Below are 10,867 nucleotides of genomic sequence, written 5' to 3'. Positions count from 1 at the left end.
GTAAATTTTTAGGTTCACAGTTGAATTAATACAGGTATACAATATTGAACTCAGTATAAACCCTGTAAGACATAAAACTGAATAAGTTTTTGCCCTTTAAAGAAGATCTCCATTTCACTTTAAAATATGCTGCTTCCTACATTTTTAAAACACTTAGACCCGTGTCTCCTACATTTTTAATGCTAACACTTAGATGTTTGCATATGTGTCTTTAATCTCTATGTATCTGATTATTACTAGTCACAGTCAGTTACACTTGGATCCTTAGTACCTGAGTATGGATATAAAGTCAACAGGTAGATTTCACTGGTAATGTTTATCACCTCTACTATTTAGCATCAAGTACATTTTTATGCTTCCTCCTCAAATATGTCTTTTTTAATTTGTTGATTTTTTGTGCGTATATCACATAATTAATATTTAGCCTTAACTAAATCCATTGTACTTAAAACTCTGGACAAAACTCTTTTGGGGAAAATGGGTACAAGTGTGTCTACTTTCTGCTTGATTTTCCTGCTCTGCCTTTGAGATAATCAGGGCATACCTCTTCTTCTCTAAGGTGCTGATTCTGTTTAGAATTTTACCTATGTAAAACATTGTCTTGGTGAATTGTAAGTAGTCACACTAATCATATTTACCACTACAAATAATGCATGAAGAATAATTGTACTTCATTCATTTCTCTGACCTACCTTGTACCTGCAAAACAGCAATGTAGGAAAATGTTAATGCAAATGCATGAATACGTGAAGAAAATAGGATGTTGGTAGATGAGGAAAACAAAGGAATAAGTACTGATACTTGAAAAATAAGTAGAAAAAAATTGGAAATTAATCACAGTATTTCTCAGGAGGATGTCAAAGAATGCAAATTTGCAGAGGTCTCTGTAATGACAATAAATAAAATTAACAAAAATGGTGTGGACACAGGGAAATGATGCAAAAGTCACTGTACAAATATTAAGAAATGCTATCCAAGTCCTACTACAACGCAATGTGACCGTAATCAAAGAATGAAAATGAAAGTGCCATTTTTTCTGGAGAAAAGGGTGAACAGTACAAAATCCACCTTCAGGATGGAGAACGGGACTAATGTGCTCCTCACACACTGTTAATCAGGATACACACAGTAAAGAGAGTGATGGCGGTCGCTACAATCTCTTTTCAACATGACCACATGATTCTGCAAAGCTAAGGAATCAGGATTAAGATATCTTCTTTGCCCTGCTTATATATTGTGACTCAGAATGCAACATGGACCAATGTCTTATGGAAAAATAAGCAATCATAATTATGTAGATAAAAATATACAGGGTCACACAAAATTGAAGTCTTTGATAAAAATTTCATTCTAGGTTAAGTTCATGCTAAAATCTCTGAATAACATACAAAATGGAAATGACTGAATGACACCCTCATCCTTTCTCATCCCTGACCCCTTCCAGCAAACATAATGGCATTTTAAGGATTTACTTATTCATGTATTTACTTATTTCTATCATTGTGACACTCCCATTCTCTCTCATATCTGACCCCTTCCAGCAAACATAATGGAGTTAAAAAATTTACTTATGTATTTACTTATTTCTATCATATGACTGTTGTTTTGATCTTACTAATACATTTAATATAATTTAACATATTTTGTATTATCTTGGATTAATAATGTATTTTATTTATTCATTAAAAATATATTATAATGTATGCTGCTTATTTGACTAATATTTTAATGATGAACCTTAAGATTATAACAATTTATGTCATTATAATCTATGACAAATTATTTCTTCAAAAGTATTCCTATGCATTGAGGCGATACCTCAGGGAGCAAAGTGCTTGCTATGTAAGCGTAATGGCCTGAGTTCAAATCTCCAGCACCCACATAAAAGCCAGGAATGGCAGTAGGCTTGTTCCTGTAACCCCAAACTGGAGGAAAGATGTGGAAGAGTGGACACAAGGTGGATCCCAGGGGCTTGCTGTCCAACCAGTCTACCCCAGGTAGTGAGTTCCAGGTTCATTGACAGAACTTGTCTCAGAAGAATGAGAGCAACACAGTTGGATACAATTCTGACCTCTACATGTTCATGCACAGGTGAGCACCTGTGGTTTGAAAAGAAAATGCCTCCCATAGACTCGTGTTCCTGAACACTTGGTCCCCAGTTGGTGGTGCTGCAGTGGATGTTATGGAACTTTTAGGAGAGAGATCCTTGCTGGGAGAAGTACATCACCAGGGGTAGGCTTTGTGGGGTATAGTTTTGTTCCACTTCTTGCTCTCATTCTCTCTGACTCCTGTGTGTGCATGAAAATGTGAACAGTCAACTTCATGTTCCTCAATTCTTCCACCAGGCTTTCCCTGGCTGTGACCATGACTTCCCAGCTATGATGGACTATTTCCTTCTGGAACCATAGGCTAAAATAAATCCTTTTTCCCTAACTCACTTTCTGTCGAGGTATTTTATCACAGCAATAGAAAAATAACCCTTACAGCATACCTGAACAAATACATGGACATATACCACACACACACACGCACACACACACACACACACGTGCGTGCGCACAAGCACACGCACACATGTCACACACACACACACACACACACACACACACACACACGTGCGCGCGCACAAGCACACGCACACATGCACACACAATTTAAGATAAAAAATGCTCCCCAAATCATAAAGCTTTAGAATAACAGTCTTACAAGTCTCTCCATTTTTTAATATTTTAATTTTGCATTTTAATTCATCATGTATTTTCACTTCTAAAAGATACTATTACCAATTTTATCTACCATTATCGATTTCATGGTGTTTATACCCAATCACAGTTTACCTGTGTCCACTGATTTTATTTCTTCCTGGTCTCCCATGTTTCTTCAGGGATAATTTTCCTTTGCTTTAAGGAGACATTTTGCTTATTTTATTCTAGGTCACTTGGCAAGTAATTTTCTCTGTTTATCATTCTTAATGCAACATTATCTGGCATTCACTGTTGAAAACTATCTTCATTAAGAATATGTGGTGTTTATTATTACACCTACATCATACTCACCTGAACAAACAGACCAACTCTTAAATTGAGTTTTTAAGACTGGGTTATAACTAGTTATCTGTTAGAATAATCTGTTTCCTGGAACTATGCCTATGGATCTCTCCTGTTCCCTCAATTTGTGCAGACAGAGCTATGTCCTCACCCTGTGCCATGGAACTGTCCCTAAAACCCTGTTTCTCAATGTGTCTCCCATGAGGCCACACCCATAATTTGTTCAAAATGTTTTCTCCATTTTCATTGGGGAAGTACAAGTTTAAGTTTGACTCAATTGTTAATCTCCACAGACCATCTGGTCTTTTCATCCCTAGCTCACATTCATCCATGGGATGCCCTTCCCATCCTCTACTGTGTCCAATGAGTAGATGCACAGCAGCTCTTTGATATGTTCATGTTCAAGCATACCCACATTCATTCATTTTCTTTTGAGAGGGTATAACAAACTGAGGTTGCCAAGGAGACACCCTGGTAATCAGACCCAAGAGCACAGTTTTTCTGTAATTAAAAGTCATTAGTCCATATTATGTCCATTAGTAAAAGTCATTCCTACAAGAATATGGACTTAAGTGGCAAATATTTTGTCTTAATACTTTAAATATAACTCTGTGAATTTCCTTATTTCTGCTCCCAAATCAGCTGTCAGTCATATTGGTGTTACTGTAAAGAGGGTTTATTTTGCTGAGTGCATTGAAGATTCTTTCTTGCCTCAATGTTTGGCCCTGTCATTGTCATTTATCTTGATAAATTTTTATTGCATGGTCCTGAAAACATTCATGTTCATCATAATTGCAAATGATACTCTTATCTTGTCTACCATCATTCTGATTCTCCAGTTACACCCATGTTGATTTTCATTGTGTCCCAGGTGACTATGTTCTTATTAATATTTACATGTTTCTTCAGTGTTTGAGATTTTATGTTTTATTTTAGCATGTTCCCTAATTCATTAACTTCCACTTATAATTCTTTTAAGCTTACTTTCTGATAATCCCTTTAATTGGCTCTTTTGAATCAATATCTACCCTGGTCCAAGTAGTTGCATTGATTTAAAGACTGGTCTTAGAAAACAATTGGACAGTGATTAATGTGATTTCAGAACAACCATAATCCATTGATTCCGTGAGGCATATATTTTTCTTGCCATAGGAGTTGGAGAATATGAATATGCCTTAAAGTAAAATTTACATTTGTTTTCTGGATTTTTAAGTTTTTAACAGACTTCAGAAACATGGTTCTTCTGATGGTAAAATGCCTGCAATGCTGCAATCCATTAGCATGTTTGTCTAAGGATAGAAATGGGGAAACAGGCATCAGGTCCCAACTTTAGCTGAGGAACTATTGGCAGCTGATTAGTACTGGGCAAGGGAGTTGATTTTCTTTAAGGGAGTGACTCTAAATAGGCTGACTGGACTTCAGTGGATGAATTTGCACCAAGGAATATCTGGGTATAAATGCTTGACTAAATGGCTTTAATATATATGACAGAATGCATGAAACATGGAGGAGGGTATGGGGCTGTGGATGGAAGAGGCAGTCTAAATATGAGTAAGATTTATTTTATGAAATGCACAAAAATTCAATAAATATATAAATTTTTTGAAATTCCCTGTTTATCTGAGGAAATGATCTGATTTTCTTTGGAAACTTTCCAGTAGTAACTTCAGATTAGACTCACTCAAAAATTGTAAACTACATTCTCCTCTGGATGCCAAGTTCCCTCAATAAGTAATGAAAACATTGCAAGACTATATAATCATCGTAGCACAACTCAACATACTAAATCATACTTTACCTAAATGATTGCTATGCTAAGTTAATTATATCTCAATATAGCTATTAATTAAAATAGTGTGTATAGCTATTAAAATAAGTAATGTGAAATTGAGAATAAAAACAATTTTATAGTTTATCATTAAAATACTATAAATAACTTCAGTGTCTAGTGATAGAAAACTGGTTTAATTAATTTTAGGACAGTTAAACAAGCATTCCTTTAAAAAACCAAAGACAGCACACATTTGAGTCATAGAACATGGAGAAATCAAGCATGTAGTGACCTAGAAGTTTCAGCCCCACTGATTAGCTTTCATGGTGTTGGAAGATGCTACACACCCTAGCGGAGGAAAAAGGTAATCATCAATCTTACCAGCGGCGAACCTCGCGAGCTACATAACTAGTGGCCTGGCAGGATATGCCCACTAGTGCAATAATATCACAAATGTAATAAGAGTAATCAACCACTAATTTACTTAATTTAAAACCCACTCCAGGAAGTAGAACCCATTCCTGGCACTGTTACTGGGTCAAAGATCTGCGAGTACAGAACTCATGGGCCCTGGATGAGAACTTGCTGCTAATATTCTGCTACATGGGCATAGTAATGAAATGACTCCCAGGGACTTATTGCTGTACCAATAGATTAGTGTACCTCTCAACCCTCATCAGAAACACTTCTTATAGTAGGAGGAAGTTAGCACAGAGGCCCACAACTAGTCCACATAGAAAATGAGACTATAGTACACTAAGCCGTAAATGGGTCCTCTAAATCACACTCCTTTCCACAAGGCTCAGGAATCTTCATGAAATATGGAGCAGGAAGATTGTAAAGGACAGAGGTAGTGAATGAATACAAGGAAACAGTGTTTTAAAGACAGCAGGATAGATGCACATATGACTTAGAGCAATTGGGACAGAATGCAAGAGTTTTTCACAGGCTCAAAGTCAGACAAAATCCAATCATGGAGGAGAAAAGACGGGCACAAACTCTAACCCCTGACTGAAGAGCTATTGACATTTTAAAAATTATTTTTAAAAATATTTTATTGAATGTTTGTGTAATTCATACAGAATATCTTAATCATCTTTATACCCCATCCCCATTGGCACCCTTCTATAGCACCACCACCACTAAATTTCATGCATTTAGTCATTGATACTAAGGCCTATCAAACCAGGTTAGTATCCCCAAATGTCCCCTAGTGCAAGTTTGTCAACTGAGGTCTAGTGAACCTAATTAGAGCCCTCCCTTTAAGAAGATCAGCTGTTCCTCACTCAGCACTAATCAGCAGCCAATAGTTCTTCAGCTATGGCACAGATATACGCTGGGTTTTTGTCTCTTTGCATTTGCATGGGTCTTGTGCATGTTGACACCATTGCTGTAGATTCATATGAGCAAGGTCTCAGGAGCCCGTAAGACTCTATTTCGATATGGTCACGCACCTCCTTCCCTGACTCTTACATTCTTTCTGTCCCCTCTTCTGCAAGAGCCCCTGAGTCCTGGGTGGGTGAAGTTTAATATAGGAAACCTGTCCAAGGACCTGCACTTTACACTTATTCTCTATGATTTGGCCATCTATGTCCTTTTGTGTTAATGGGCCTCTGCTGCGTGAAGGAGTTTTTGTTGATGAGAGTGAGAGATACATTAGTATTCTCTCTACCCCTCATTCTACTTTGCTCATAAGTTTTGAATGTAGAGGTTTAATTGTAGGCTTGTTACCTGGGGTTGGGCACTTCACAGAAAATCTCCGTGTATGACTCTGTAATAGTCGCTGCCTGTTGCAATAGAATCTTGTTTAATGAGAGGTGATTGTCATACTTGTCTGTAAATATAATGATCCATATTGGGCACATAGTAAGAAATTACATTTGCCTAGGGACATGACATCTTTGTGGTTTTTCTCTAAGATCTATGACCTCTCTAGCTATATTCGGCTGTGTTTACAGTACCACACACAAGTTCCCTTTCATTGAATGGGCTTTAAATCCAATTAGATAGCTGTTGATTACCCCCAAGATAAACGTGCCACTACTACCCCAGTATAGTTTTCTGTGCCACTAATTGTTGTGGTTATTTGGCCTTAAAGTTGGGGTTGGACCATTGATTGATGTTCTCCCTTAGCAGCTTGACTAGTGTTCTCCAGAACAATGAGAGCTAGGCTTCAGGGAGTTGGCTTCCAGGTCAGTTCTACCTCCATTGTTCCAAATCCTGTGTCCTAAGCATATCCTCTCTTTAGCAGTAGAGACTTACTTTCAAATTCTTGGAGGCAATCAAGGGCAGTGGCAATAGCCTGTATAATTTGGGGAGTCTCTTGGACTACCCTGGCCAAAAAACTAAAGGGAGTTTTCTCCTGTCTGGCAATGTTTCTTGTTATATAACCTTCAGCTACACACATGGACTCATGTAGAGATATTGTATGCATACACTTTCTGTAGATTTTGGAACTAATATGTTTTCCTCTGGTTTTTCATACGGGCTAAGCCTCATTTGTCTCTCCTCCCTCTCTCCTTCTGACCCTCTCTCCTCTCTCTCCATTTAAAGTACCCTTATTTTCCCCATTTCACCCTTGATCATTCCTGCCTCCTATGGTCTCCCCTCTCTTGAGCTCCTTCTTCCCCTATATACCCATAGTTCCTTGTATAACCCTCCTTCATCCTTCCCATTTACATACCACCACTTTACTCATTTCCCCTTGGTAACACCTGTAGCCTACGGTTCTTCCTTCTCAGGCTCCTTCTATCGCTTTACTTCCTGGGTTTCTTTCCATTTTCCCTGGTTCCTGCAGTTACATCAGATTATATACTCACATATAAGGATTTGATGCTCAGATCCATAAATGAGGGAGAACATACATCATGCGTTTTTCTGAGACTGTGTTATTTCACTTAGTATAACAGTTTCTAGCTCCATCCATTTGCCTGCTCATTTCATAATTTCATCTTTCTTTACCACTGTGTAGAACAGCTTTGTGTAAATGTACCACATTTTCATTAGCCACTCGTCAGTTGGGGGGCACTTAGCTATTGTGAAAAGAGCAGCAAGTGTCCCTGCAGTAGGATGAGTCCTTTGGGTATATGTCAAGGAGTGATATAACCAGGTCACAAACTAGGTTCATTTTTAGTTTTATAAGAGTTCACCATACTGCTTTCTATAATGGCTGCATGAGTTTGCAATCCCACCAGCAGTGAATGTGTGTTCCCTCTTTCCTCATATTCTCTCCAAAATTTGATATAATTTGTTTTCTTTATCTTAGCCAGTCTGACTGGGGTAAGATGAAATCTTAAGGTAGTTATAATTTTCATTTTCCTAATTACTAAGGATGTGGAACGCTTTTTAAGATATGTCTTAGTCATCTTTATTGCTTTTATTGAGTCGTCTCTGTTAAGATCCATAGCCCGTCTTTTAACAGGGCCATTTGTTTTCTTGATTCTTTGTTTTTTGAGTTCTTAAACCTCTGCGAGATGTGTCACTGGTAAAGATTCTCTCTCACTTTGTGTGTTTCCTCTTCACTTCTTTGGTTGTTTATTTTGTTGTACAGAAGTTTTTGTAGTTTAATGTGGTCCCACTTGTTGGTTATTGACCTTAATTCCTAAGCAACTGATGTCTGATTAAGAAAGTCCTTTCCTACACCTTTATCTTGTAGGTTACTTGTATCTTCTAACAGTTTCAGAATTTCAGGTTTCACAATGAGGTCTTCAGTCCATTTGGAATTGACTTTGGTGCAAGGTGAAAGATAAGGGTCTAGTTTTATTCTAGTTTTATTCAGGTGGAGATCCAGTTTTGCCAGCACTGGATCTCAAGTGAAGATGCTATCTTTCCTCCAGTGTCTGTTCTTGGCATCTTTGTCAATTTTATAGCTGTTGGGAGAGGAAGAGTCAGTTTTTTTAAATGTGTGAACCCTGGTGGGTTGACCACATTTCAGGCCTGGTTGCACATTTCCAGAGTATTTAGGCAACCCTAAATATAACATGGGACTCAGTGTGGTGGGGGCGACAGGAGGCAAACATGAATTTGTGTGCATCGGGATATGGAGGTGGGATGAACCTGAAAAGCATTAAAGATGATGAAAACATGATCAAAATACACTGCATGAAGTTCCAAAGTAATAAAATATTTTTAAATATGTAATTTATAAGAACTGTAGACACACATTAATTAAAATACACCTTATTGCAGGGCTGGAGAGATGGTTCAGTGGTTAAGAGAACTGGCTGCTCTTTCAGAGGACCCATCTTCAGTTTCCAGCAACCATATTGCTGTTAACAACCACTCATAACTCTAGTTCCCAGTGGAATTTGACACGCTCTCCTGGCCTCCACAGGCATTGCATGACACGGGTGCACTTACATACATGCAGGCAATGCACTCATACACATAAATTAAAAAATAATTTTTTAAAAATTAAAAAAAGATTATTGGACTCTCATCCCACAAATTCTTCTTCAAGCACCCTAGAATCATCCCACTGTAAGTTGTTCACAGACATGCTGAGAATGTTCAATTGATTGATTTTTGTTGTTGTTGTTGTTGTTGTTGTTTTTGAGACAGGGTCTCCCTGTAGCCCCTGCTGTCCTGGAACTCACTATGTAGGTCAGGCTATGAGGAAACTTTGTTGAATAAACCATTCAAATCTCAGAAAGTTATGCTCAGGTTGCAATAGGTTAAGGCTACTTTAGAAAGGTATTCATGCAATCTGAGTAAAATACATAAAAACCAGCATAAACTCTCTTTTAAATTTTTCTTATTACCTGATTTATGTATGAATATCTTTAATTCCAAAATGATTTCAAAATACTTTATTGACAAAAATAAAAACAATTATCTAGTAAATATAATTTTTGTGATATTCATAAGCTTAGGATTAGAAAATTGTGATTGATTTTTATGAGTAATGGTCTATATTTCAATTAGGAAATACAATATGTATTACTAGACTTATAAATTGTCATAATTTGTGTATAATTCCATGTTTGTATATTCATTTCTGAGTTAAAATACCCTTATGTTCAAGCATATTCCTTTTCAACTCTTTGGAAGTTATTAGAAAATGTGGATTACATTTTTAATTGAATTTAAGTAAATCATACTGTATATAAGCTATGTGTCACTTAATATCTCTACAAAAGTTGTATTAATTGAATTGGAAATATTGAAAGAATGTTTACATTGCAAATATTCAGAAAACTGGCAAGAGGAAGTTAAATGAGGCATTACCTAAAAGTTTCCTGACTGAAAGAGTCCGGTTTGTATCACTCATCAATATTTATATTATATTTAAGTTTTTATATACATACAAGATACAGATGCATTTTGAGGCTGAGTACATTTTTGTATTGAAGCATTTAATGATAAGTTGCTGTTGGGTGAATTTAGTAGGTTCCTGAGAAAATGTGGTTGTATCTCGAGATTCACAATATCACACTAAACCAGATTTAGCATTTTACTATGAAAGAATGGAATAAGGAGTCACATATCTGAGACCCTTTTGATACACGACAGAAAAAGCCCAGGAGTAAAATGCTGATGGGAAGAGACCATTTATTTTCCTCACCCAGCCTGCATTTAAAATAAGGGCACATTTAACCCAGAAAAGAACAGATGGACTGTATTTATAATAGAGATAAAAGTTGCATTATTCAATTCTCCTATTAATTTATTTCTATTGCTCCCACTACTAAAAGTGCACTGTTACACACGGGTGAATTAAATGAAAAGAGAATTTCTACACCTATATGTAGCATATGATTTATCAAAAGCTATTTACCTGAAGTCAAATTTGAAATATTGTGTAGTTTGGACTTTTCCTCCTGAACTTAGCCTTGGGGTAAAACATTCTGTTAGATTTTAATATATTTATAATTTTTACTAGAGTTTATCATTTAAAAGCAGAACCATTGTCACCTCCATAGTGTCTTTGGAACAGAAGTATTGTACAATGCATCCAATAAGCAGAGAGAGGAAGCCAAGATACAAAAGCATAAATCATTATAACCTTAAAACTGACCCTGTATGGAAGAGAATGACTAGGCTAAATTAT

Source organism: Nannospalax galili, unplaced genomic scaffold, assembly GCF_000622305.1.
Source record: "Nannospalax galili isolate Female #2095 unplaced genomic scaffold, S.galili_v1.0 scaffold105, whole genome shotgun sequence".
Classification (NCBI taxonomy): domain Eukaryota; kingdom Metazoa; phylum Chordata; class Mammalia; order Rodentia; family Spalacidae; genus Nannospalax; species Nannospalax galili.
This window is presented reverse-complemented; position numbering follows the sequence as displayed.